Source organism: Octopus bimaculoides, chromosome 13, assembly GCF_001194135.2.
Source record: "Octopus bimaculoides isolate UCB-OBI-ISO-001 chromosome 13, ASM119413v2, whole genome shotgun sequence".
Taxonomy (NCBI): Eukaryota; Metazoa; Mollusca; class Cephalopoda; order Octopoda; family Octopodidae; genus Octopus; species Octopus bimaculoides.
The window spans coordinates 20,982,611-20,994,949 of record NC_068993.1 but is presented as its reverse complement, the minus strand read 5'-3'; the positions used below and the strand labels follow the sequence as shown (position 1 = coordinate 20,994,949).

The 12,339-nt window shown below is 38.6% G+C and overlaps 1 long non-coding RNA gene across 1 annotated transcript in view; it reads right to left on the bottom strand.

Annotated features, from left to right (window-relative positions):
• The window catches only part of LOC106880488 (uncharacterized), a 45,321-nt gene that overhangs the window by 2,023 nt on the left and 30,959 nt on the right, over window positions 1-12,339 (bottom strand). The window contains exon 3 of the long non-coding RNA XR_008265417.1: window positions 8,416-8,574. This is a non-coding gene — a long non-coding RNA (uncharacterized LOC106880488). The remainder of the gene's footprint in view (window positions 1-8,415; window positions 8,575-12,339) is intronic.

Sequence of the window (12,339 nt, the reverse complement as noted above, 5' to 3'; positions counted from 1 at the left end):
GTGAGTGTGTGTGTGTGAGTGTGTGTGTGTGAGTGTGTGTGTGTGAGTGTGTGTGTGTGAGTGTGTGTGTGTGAGTGTGTGTGTGTGAGTGTGTGTGTGTGTATACACACACACACACACACACACACGCACTTCCATCACCACTTGACAACCGGTGTTGGTGTGTTTATGTTCCCGTAACTTAACGGTTTGACAAAAGAACTAATAAAACAAGTACCAGGTTCTAAGAAAATAAGTCCCGGAATCAGTTAATTCGGCTAAAAATTCTTCAATGCAGTGTTCCTTGACCGCAGTTTAATGACTGGAACAAGTAACAGATAAAAGAAATATGGATTCCAGTAATCCGGTAGTTCTCATAAAAGGAAGCTCCTTAATGTATCATTCGACAAAGCATATAGAATATACAGTACGACACAAGATAAAGGGATAAGTTGTATAAAGTCATAAATGACAGAGAAATGGTTTGATGAAATTTTATTTAACAATAAGAAGATTCTAATATCACGACAAAATTTTTCGTGACATAAAAATATGTAAATAATTTGTATTCTTATATTTAATAATAAATAAATTATTTACATGTCTGCATTAAATAAATTATTTACATGTCTGCATTTTTTGCAAAATGCAAAAAATCTTTCAAAATAATGCCGAATTTAAGCTACGTCCTTGGGTGAAAGAAATTCTTTGCTAAATTCAAATTTCTTTTACCTGAGGACGTAGCTTAAATTCTGCATTATTTTGAAAAAATTTTTGCATTTTGCATTAATGCAGACATGTAAGTAATATACTTATTATTAAATATAATATAAATTATTTACATGTTTTTAAGTTACAAAACAATTTGTCGTGATATTTGAACTTTCTAATTGTTGAACAAAATTTCAATGAACTATTCCTCTGTCATTTATGACTTTACATTTATATGGAGAGAAAGTGATAACATCAGATGAAAGGATGAGCTATATGAGGAGAAGACTATGCAGGGATATGTTAGTAAAAAGCTCCGAGATGATAGTAACATTGATCATTGTAAAGAAACAGTTTTCGTCAGATGAATTCATGAACTTCAAAATAAAGGACATTCGAAATGCCTCAATGTAAGTACCTAATTCAGCTGAACCTTACTGATAGATAGATAGATAGATAGATAGATAGATAGATAGATAGATAGATAGACAGATAGATAGATAGATAGATAGATAGATAGATAGATAGATAGATAGATAGATAGATAGATGTGTGCAGATTTGTATGTTTTGTTTTGTGTATGTATTCTCATGCATATAGTTGCATGTCTAGACATGCTTGTATATACTTAAATGATAAACGTCTGGAAAGTTTTACAGATTTTTAGTTCCAGTGCTGGCCTGGATCTGTAGTCTTCGAATCAGCTTTCTTCTTTCTGATTTTGAAAAGCCCAATTTCTCAAGATTGGTACTTAGGCAATGGGTTACATATCTCAGTGCCCCAATAGTTACCTGAACTTTTAATATGGATAGAGTAACTGTAGATTTCTCCGTAGTTCAGCGTAGGCATTTTCTTTTTCCCTGACCTTTAGCTTTATGTTAACAAATACTGGGCAGCTGATTTCCAAAGCTGAACACAGTTTCTCTTCTCTATCCCGAATCATTATACCAAGTCGATTATGTTTATATTTTATCGAGGTTTCCACTGGGACAATCCTTAGAGTGGCTACGGTTTCTACAATACTGTGAGTTCTTATTTCTTTGGCCTTGGAGTTATCCTTCCGACGGATCTCATTATACAGTGTTCTAGTTACAGCATCATGTCTCATAGGTAGATAACACCGTGATGATATTTTTGGGCAACTGCTTATGATGAGTGATACCTTCAGTGTTAACTTCAAAACGTCTGTGTCAGTTATCACATGTGCAGCTTTTTCTGCGTTTCTGTCCCTTTTGTGCATCAGGTATGTGCTTGATATTCCCTGTTCCTGGATTTCAAACGCATACCCTTCAAATTGTGAGTCAGTGATCCAGTTCTTGGTCCATGATAGACTGCTTTGATGATCAACGTTACTATCATCTCGGAGTTTTCTACTAACATATCCATGCATAGTCTTCTGCTCATATAGGCTTATCCTTTCATCTGATGATACATTGCGGTAGAGTCGTGTGACTTCTTTGGGTATGTATTTAAGGTTATCAGACAAGGAGCTGCTTTCCAATTCGTATGTTGTTATCAGTCTCATGTATGCAATCTTGGACAAGGGATGCGCTTCATCACTTGGTGGTTAAAAGGTGTTTTCGGAGGGATATGATATGACATTCAAAGGTAGTCCCGTTCTATGTTAAGCCTTTGCCCCTTTGTTTTCGTTTTAGGTAGTGGCGGTCTACATCACTTGTGATGTGGAAATTATATGTGCTAGTTAGTATCTTCCGGGTTTTCACATCAATGGCTCGGATCTCATCAGGCGCCAAATCAAACAGTCCAAATGCTGGTATAAGTACTGGCACTGCAAACATATTGTGGACCACTGTTTTATTGAATTCATAGAGTTCTGAGGTCCAAGTCTTCTTTATTGGGACGTAATATTCTTTAGTGACACGTATTTTGTTACAGGTGCCATTGTAAGATATGCTTTCATTCACCCCAAGATACCTGTAGCATTCCTCATCAGATGTAGGGGAAAAAGTTAAGTCATTGACGGAGATGTTGCTAGTCTGATTTACAGTTTTCCCTTTTCACAACCATATAGCAACATTTATCTTGACCAAACTCCAACCTTATATCCTTTGAGAATGTTGTAACGAGGTCAAGATTCTTTTCCATTTCATGCATGTTCTTGGCATATAGTTTTAAGTCATCCATAAAGAAACAGTGTGTAATTTTGGTATTTCTACTTCCTTGTTAACCAGTGAGATATCCTTCAGACTTTCTTAACATGAATAGCAAGGGGTTTACAGAAAATATAAACATCACAGAGAGGCTGTCTCCTTGGAATATGCCCCTGCGATATTGTATTCTATCAGTGACAATACAATCACTATTTGTGTTTAATGTCAAGATGGTGGCCCACGATGAAGTCAGGCTTTGACTATACTCACTGGAACTTTAGCAAGTCGAAGGGCTTCTTGCATCCATGAGTGGGGGCAGATTCAAAGGCTTTCTTGTAGTCCAGCTATATTGAGACCAAATTCCTTCTATGTTCCCGCACCTCTGACGTTACAGTTTTGTTTCTTAACAATTGCTCGGCATATCCCCAGACTCCCTTCTGCCCAGAAGCTTCTTCTGCAGTGATGGTGTTATCACTTTCACAATGGTTTTGAAGGAAGAGATTTAAACGTGCTGTATATATTTTATACATTAAGTTCTGACATGCAATTGGCTGGTAGTTTTTCGCCATGTGGGTAGTTCTGCATTTGAGGATCAGTTTTGTCTCTGCCAGAGTTACCCATTCTGGTATGCAGCTATTCCCATTGAGAGCTTGCTGGTACAGGTTAATAAGATATGGTCGGTAGAAGGTTAGCTTCTTGTGTAACTATATCCAACAATCAAGTCTCTTCCAGGTGCTTTTCCATACTGAAGTTTCTGGATTACGTTCATTGGGGTATCACCATCAATGTTGTATGTCTTTGGTGTAATGTAGAGACAATAACTTCTTCGAATTTCTTGCATCCACAGAACATCTTGGTTAAACTCCATCTCTTCGTTCCAAATTTCCCTCCAAAAGGAGTCTATGTCTTCTCGTGAAAGAACTTCTATGATATTCAATGCGTCTTCTCTCGTGTCTCTGTACATTGTTACCTGGATCCGGTTGAATATTTTGTTTATTGTTTTTCTCTCCGTTATTCTCTTCTGATGTCAGAGTTTCTCACTGACAGCTTTTAAGCTCCTGCTTGAGGGTTTGCAAGTGAGAGTCCTCTTTTTATTGTCCCCAAACATCACTTCTAACTCCTTCACTTTTGCTGGTGAGACGTATAGTAATTTGTTTGTTTGTACGCAATAAGCATCATCACATGGCTGATGGTCTTCCGTAAATTAGTTATCTTTTCCACTGTCTTCAAAACCCATGATGGCACTTTCTTCGTTTTTTCGGTTCTGCTTACTTTTTGAACGTCGTTTATGTTCTGCATAATAGCTTTTAATACCGTGTCTGGTGGTATTTTGTTTAGTTTGGCAGATCAAAGTTATTTGGCTTTGAAAGTTAATACATACATACATACATACATACATACATACATACACACACACACACACACACATACATAATACATACATACATACATACATGCATACATACATACATACATACATACATACATACATACATACATACATACATACATACATACGCGTGTATATGCATGTATGTATGTAGGTATATATGTATTACAGACTGCTTATGTTCTGATTTTCTACATATGACAATGGTGTGTTTCTTCTCCTGCTTGGAGGCAATATTTATCCCCACTTAAAGATAGTTGTTCTGTTAGACCAAACTATACTGCTGTAGTTGCCACAAGTGAAACTCACTTACTGCCTTTTGGTGCAAATGCACTCTTGCTTCTATCACTACTATCCCCAGCGCCGAGACTACTAGATCACGTGATTTCGACCTTTCCCGGTCATATCAATGTTGGACGTTCGACTGCTAGAGATTGCAGCGACTCATCTTCCCGCCAGCGATATATAGAAAAACAGCGCCAGGACAGGCACTGGTGTCGCAATTAGCCCGCGAGCTTATCAAAAACAATTATTTGTGACAGAGGTGATATTAATACCGGGAGGTGATATTTATCCCCACTTAAACGTGGTTGTTTTGGTAGAACAAACTCATATGGGCCATCGTCATTCCATCGCCTTTTCTGGCACTGTAAATCTATATATCGCTGGCGAAGATGAATCGCTGCTATCTCTAGTGGTCGAACGTCCATCATTGACAAGACCAAGGAAGTTCGAAATCCCGTGATCTGATTGGTCTCAGCGCTGAGGGTAACGGGGAATCATCTACCTGCTAGCGATATAAACAAGAGTGCATTTTGAACCAAAAACCAATATGTGAGTTTCTCTCGTGGTAACTATCGCAGTATAGATTTATTTTTCTAACAGAACAACCACATTTAAGTGGAGATAAATATTATCTCACGGTATTAATACAGCCTCTGTCACTAAAGAAATGTAAAATATAGACATACAATGTGTATTCCAGAAGTTTTGATACTTTTTCAGGGGCGATCTTTATTAATTTCAAATAAGTAGAAGATTCAAATTTCCTTCAAAGTAGGGCCTTCTGATTTCAATGAATTATTTGTAGCGCTCCAGCCACTGCATAAGGCCCCATGGAAGTCATCCAAAGTGAAGGTGTCCAGGACACTTGTTACAGCCTCCTTCATCTTGAAAACGGATGCCCCTGAAGTCTGAAGTTTTCCTTCACTTTGGGAAACAACCAAAAGTCACAAGGATCAAAGTTTGAACTGTAAGGAGGGTGGGGGGACTGTTTTGAAGCCAATTTCTGTCAAGTTGTTGTTTATCAGGATGTAACTGTGGACTGGCGCATTGTCCAAGTGCAGATGCTCTGGCTTTTTACGATGAAATCTCTTTTTGAACTCACCCGAAATCTCCACAAAGTACTCTTTGTTGACCGTCTGGCCAGAAGATACTCAGTGGATGTGGACGATATCCTTGCTGTCGAAAGACATGATCATCATGATCTTCCCGGTGACCTTCCTTTGCCAAGCTTCCTTTGCCTAGCCAGAGAAAAACAGGTGCTTGGTTCATACAAGTTAATCCATAAGTAATTGCGTTTTTGCGTCTCTCCACTATCTCTGTAATTGTCTTTAGGGTTTTGGTCCTATTCTCCTCAGAGACTGAGAGTTGTTCCGTTAGATCATTCGCCCACAAAACCTCTGGCGAGAGCCTTGACCCAGTTGTTTGCTTTCCTCAGGCTGTTGGTCAGCCTGGCGCATTTTTCGATTTTAAGTAGTGTATGAATATGTGTGAGTATGGGTGCATGTGTATGTCTCTGTAAAAATGAGTAATTAAATACATGAGAGGTTATGTGTGCGTATGCGTGTGAGATGTATGTAAATATATGCGTAAATGTTTGTGTATCCACACGTGTGAGTATGTGTGAGTGAATATAAAAGAGTAGATATTATTCATGGAGAAGAAAAGAGGAAGTGGAGATACTGTTCGCGAGTGAGCGTCACTGGCATAATAGCCTAATGGTGTATAAGTGCCTTATAGCCATGATACAGCGTAATTGTGTGTTGTATGTGATCTTGACACAGTAAATTGTAACCCTAACAGATGGAAGGCAAAATCATTTATATATAAAAACAAGATGCGTGTACCTGGAGTGGATAATTGGAAATGAACCGGTGAGTAGTGCATCAGAAGACATTTCTTTGTGCTTGGAATTAGATGAAAACTAATGATACCTTGTTGCGAGGCTTGTCCTAGGTGAAAATTTAGCTGTTGTTCACGAAGGAGTTGGGAAGCACTAGATTGAAGTGCTGTTAGAAACCACAAGTAAAATGATGTAGTGACCTAAAGAAATGAAATGTCTGGGCATAGTTTTTAGTGACCCATTGCCATTTCGTTAAACACCCAACAAATGATCCTTAACACAATCGACTAACGTCCGATCGGCTTATCCTATTCATAATGACCCACAGAGACGAAGACGAACCTTGATAAAATATACGCTTTCGGGGATGCAGGTAAATGACATTGAAAACTACCTGAGACCGTATCGGAAAGCGATAACCTTAACAAATGGACAGATGTTAAATATATTCCAAGGTGGATGTGACAAAGTATTGAAGAACAGTGAATTAGAATGTCATAGAGGTGCAGTTGCGTCTGAAGAAATAGTGAGGGTGTCCAGGAACGTTACGAGAGGTCGTAGAGTCGGATAGAAAAAGACGTAAAGCTTGATAATGCGAGATGGAAGATTACCGAATCGTGAATATATCCAAAATGTCTCTCATTGTCCCTCATTCACTATCCACTACTTAACACACACACACACACACACACACACACACATTCACTACATTCACACACATTAGCACACAAAGTCTTACACCTCTTATTACTTACACACTCATACACAGGCATACATAGGTCCATAAAACTCATACATACACAAACACACACAACCGTTTCTACCTCTAATTCCTCCATGGCATCCCATGTGAAGAATTTAGTTGTAGGAACGGTTGCCATTGTTCACCATGCTATTCTCTTCAAAAATATATCCACAATTTTTTTCTAATATATTCTTCTCTCCTTTCTCTACCATTCTTCTTTGCTTTACAGAGTAAGACATTGACTTAGTACGACTTCATCGTGTTTCTGCTTTGGATTTTAATATTTCACAAAATTTTTTGAAAACTTTTACTCTCTCTCGGATCTAAATTCTTTCTCGATACTAAAGAAGCTAAATTTTTTCTCGGTACAGAGAGTTTTCAAGGACTTGGTTAGTAAAACAATAAACCGAAAATGACTGATCCAGGTTATGACAAATGATTGGTGGATATAATTCTAGAGGAATATTAGGGGATAATTCGTCAGATTGAAAACTATAGCAATAGATAACAAACTAGAGAATGAGCAGCCGATTTGAAGAGGCAAATAGAAAAATAATCGCATACGATAGACTAGCAGAGAAAACGCAGTTTGGCAGTTTATTAAACGCAATACACAAAGTATACGTTATTCGAGCTTGATCACGAGCTCTGAAATCCAGATGAGCAAAAACTCTTTAATAGACTCGAGTGGTACAAGGCAGCTTGAATACAAACCCACACACTGAACTGGAGAGCTCTAGTCGATTTCCTAGAGATATATGCCTTTACTATACCTGCATAGATGGCCTCTGTTACACCAAACACAAAAACCACTGCAGAAACCTCATTCAGGAGTTCAACTAGCAGCTTTCTTAATTAGCTGTTTAAGGAGAAAACTACTGGGACAGGATAAACTCGCATACGGACTCTGCAGCATACCGTCGAACAAGTAAAACACGTACATTGAGCTTCTAATTCATTCTCTCTCTATGCGTGTGTGTGTGTGTGTGTGTGTGTGTGTGTGTGTGTGTGTGTGTGTGTGTGTGTGTGTGTGTGTGTGTGTGTGTGTGTGTGTGCGTGTGTGTGTGTGTGTGGTGGCCGTCCAGTCGTGAACTTGTGACACTAGTAGCGAGAAAATAAAAAGCAAAGTTAAAAATTAAGCAGCAATGCCTGTGCGAAATTTTGCACTCACGCACGCACACGCATACACATACATACATACATACATATATATTAATGCATGCACGAAAGCATACATAATACATAGATGCATACATTCATATATGCGTACATGCATACATACATACATACATACATACATACATACATACATACGTACATACATTTATGCTCATATACATGCATATATACTCACTCAAAATGGAAGTCTTGGTATCCTTGCCCATACGGGGCGCTTCCATACGTTCTTCATTCAGTGGTACAGCTTCAGTAATATACACCGAAAGAGAGTAGATGAATATAAAAGTTACCAAACTGAAGGTGTTCAAGGCGTTCATTATGGAATCGCGTTACTCTGTAAAAGAAGATTTAAAAGAGAAATGAATAATTTGTTGATGTTGTACAAAAATATAATTAGTTATTATTTATATTTATATGAAAAGGTGTGTGGTTGGTGCCATTTATACATTGAATACAGCATATGTAATATCAGTTTTATATTTCGGTGTCTCCATGGTGCATATAACTTAATGCTATAATTTGTACAGATTTAAAACTGAACGGTGGTGTAATGTGCTGGTATAATGTAAAACGGTGGAGGCGCAATGGCCCAGTGGTTAGGGCAGCGGACTCGCAGTCATAGGATCACGGTTTTGATTCCCAGACCGGGCGCTGTGGGTGTTTATTGAGCGAAAACACCTAAAGCTCCACGAGGCTCCGGCAGGAGATGGTGGTGAACCCTGCTGTACTCTTCCACCACAACTTTCTCTCACTCTTACTTCCTGTTTCTGTTGTGCCTGTAATTCAAAGGGTCAGCCTTGTCACACTGTGTCACGCTGAATATCCCCGAGAACTATGTTAACGGTACACGTTTCTGTGGAGTGCTCAGCTACTTGAACGTTAATTTCACGAGCAGGCTGTTCCGTTGATCGGATCAACTGGAACCCTCGACGTCGTAAACGACGGAGTGCCAGCAAAAAATGTAAAACGGTTCCACAATAAAGAAGAGCTAATTTAACTTCAGGTAGTGGTTGTAAATTTGCACAGTTTACCAAAGCAAGCAGTTGTTATAATTCTTTCTACAATAGGTACAAGCACTGAAATTTGGGTGGAGCAATGACTTATTGATTATATCTACCCCAGTCTCGACTGGTACTTAATTTTATAGACCCCGAAAGGATGAATGGCAAAGTTGACCTCGGTGGCATTTGAACTTAAAATGTTAAATCAGAAGAAATGCCAAGCATTTTGTTCGACGCGGTAACGACTCTGCCTTCTCGTAGTAATATTCCTTATAAAGGTTAGCCCAGCGGGCAAAATGCTGAGCAACATTTCTTCCGTCTTTACATTTGAGTTCAAATCCCGGCGGGGTCGACTTTGCCTTTCATCCTTTCGGGGTCGATAAAATAAGTACCAGTTGATCACTGAGGTCGATATTATCGGCTGATCTCCTACCTCACAATCGCTGGCCTTGTGCCAAATTTCGAAATCAATATTTCTTATAAAGAAATTGAGAACTATCCATTGAGTTGAGGAATAATTCATTAGCGGTTTTTTTGTTTTTTTTTCAAATTAAAGAATGCACGCGGAAATAAAACTCATAGGCAAAATGTTATGTTATTTAAAAGAGAACTTTTTGCTGTAGTGTGTTTTGATTTTTTTTTAATTTTATTGATTTTTGTGTATTTTTAGATCATTAAAATGGAATTTCAAGTGGACAAAACTGAGTATTTTCGACATCATTTATTTTTTGCATTTAATCGAGGTGTTAAGGCCGCCAAAGCTGCTCGTGAGATTTGTGCTGTGTATGGAGAAGGAGCAATGTCTCAAAGTACCGCCCGCCGTTCGTTTTCGCGGTTGAAAATGGGAATTTTTTACCTCAAGGATGGATCACACACCGATCGACCAATTGAGTTCGATGAAGAGCGATTGAATCAACTTCTTCACGAAAATCTACGTCAAACGACCAGAGAATTGGCGGAGCAGATAGACTGTGATAAAAAAAAAGCTGTGGTGAAACACCTTCATTCAATGAGCGAAAACAACAAAAATCAATGCTCCACAATCGGCGCCAGTTGGCTCGTTTGACACTGCTCAACACATGGTCACAAATAGTGTTTTCTTTACCACATAGTCACTGGTGAGGAAAAATGAAGTTGCGAAAAGAATAGCTCAGTTCCAACAAACAAGCGAAACCGCGAGCAAAACAAGACCTTCATCCTCGATAGACCATGTTGTGTGTATGATGGGACTGGGAAGGTTTAAATCATTGCGAACTGCTAGAGTGCAATCAAACACTCAATACTGCATGTTCAACAACTGCACCGACTCAACGAAGCTATTCAGCAAAAAAGACCGAATATGCGAAATGGCGTTCTTGTGCAACAACTTAACCAAGTTCCTTAGTTACAGACTATATAATTCCAAAGATTTGTATGTGAGAATTAATGTAGCGATATAGTATAATGGAGCGGTTGGGTATATTAGCCCAACTATTCCGCACTTTTGAAAATATCGATAGATCCTCGTACAGGAGTACATTTTGTAAAAAAACCAGGAAATATTTCCTTCAGATAGTATTGTGAATTGATTTAGAAACAATGCTGTGTCTCTTGAGATTATAGTACTTTGCAGGTAATTTTGGTCATCTGCTGATGATGTGGATGCTATCTTCCAGACTCATAAGGTGCAATCGAGAATTTGTACGACATTGTGAAGAGACATCTTTGGTACCTACCTCCGATTTCTAAATAGAGGGTGGACGTACATGTGTGTGTGTGTGTGTGTGTGTGTGTGTGCGTGCGTGCGTGTGTGTGTGTATAAGAAATTGTAGCATACAGTGCTACAACTACAACTAAGAAAAAAGAAGCCATCTGGTGTACTGTTGGCGGATTTCAGGAAGCATGGAAGTTTTGAAGGATCATCCCGCTATATTATATTTTACTTATTTCAGTCATTAGACTGTGGGCACCCTGGGCCACTGCCTTGAAGAATTAATAGTCGAATAAATCGACCCCAGGTGGTACTTTCGGCAAATATCTTCTACTATAGCCATGGGCCGACCAAAGCATTGTGAGTGGATTTGGTTGACGGAAACTAAAATAAGCCTGTCGTATATATATATATATATATGATGATAATAATAAAAGCAATCGTAAAACAAGCGAGCAACATTTCGATCCAAGCCGGAGCTGTATTGACGCAAGACAATGATCTGCACTTGGTGAGATTGAGAAGGGATAATCCTCTTCGAAATACTTGAAAACAACTACAAGTCAATGCAGGGTTATACGCCCAGTAAGGTAATCCAACTGAATTTACCCAACAGGTGTAACAGTATGCTTCCTCCAAATCGACAACGCCCACCCTACGTTGCTAATTTTATTAAAAAATACTGCTCAAGAACAGAGTTGCGAAGTTCTACCGTACCTTCTGGCTAGGCGCCATCAGATTATCACCATTTTTAACGGGCAATCTCCAACAGCATGTGAGGTGTTTCGTTAAAAAAGAACGTGGAGCTGAAAATGTGGGTCGCTTCATTTTTCAAGTAAAATCCAAGTGATTTTTACCGTCAAGGCATTGACAAGCTAATGGAATGTTGGTAAGACATCGTGATCAATGAAGGAGAATATATTATTGTCTCGTCTGTGAAAACTGGCAATGGGATTAAAATAAGTGGAGAAAAAAACAAAGAATTCATCTAGCAACCCTGTATGTTGTATGTATGCCATTATTAAGGTTTCTTGGCAATAGAAAAAGAACCGATTTCTAACCTAGATCCAAGACTCCTCCACTAGAATTTCCACATCAATAGGGCATTTCTGCATGTATTTGTGTATATGTGGAGATTTGGAGTCAGTTTATGTATGTATGTATGTACGTACGTACGTATGTATGTATGTATGTATGTATGTATGTATGTATGTATGTATGTATGCATACCATTATTCAGTTTTGTACGGTATTTGGAGCCAGTGCATGTGCAGATTTGTATGTTTTGTTTCATGTATGTATTCTCATGCATATAGTTATGTATGTATGAATGTATATATGTATGTATGATAGTAAAGAAAGAAAAACCATGGGAGTGTGGCGGGGTTACGTACATGTATGTGTAACG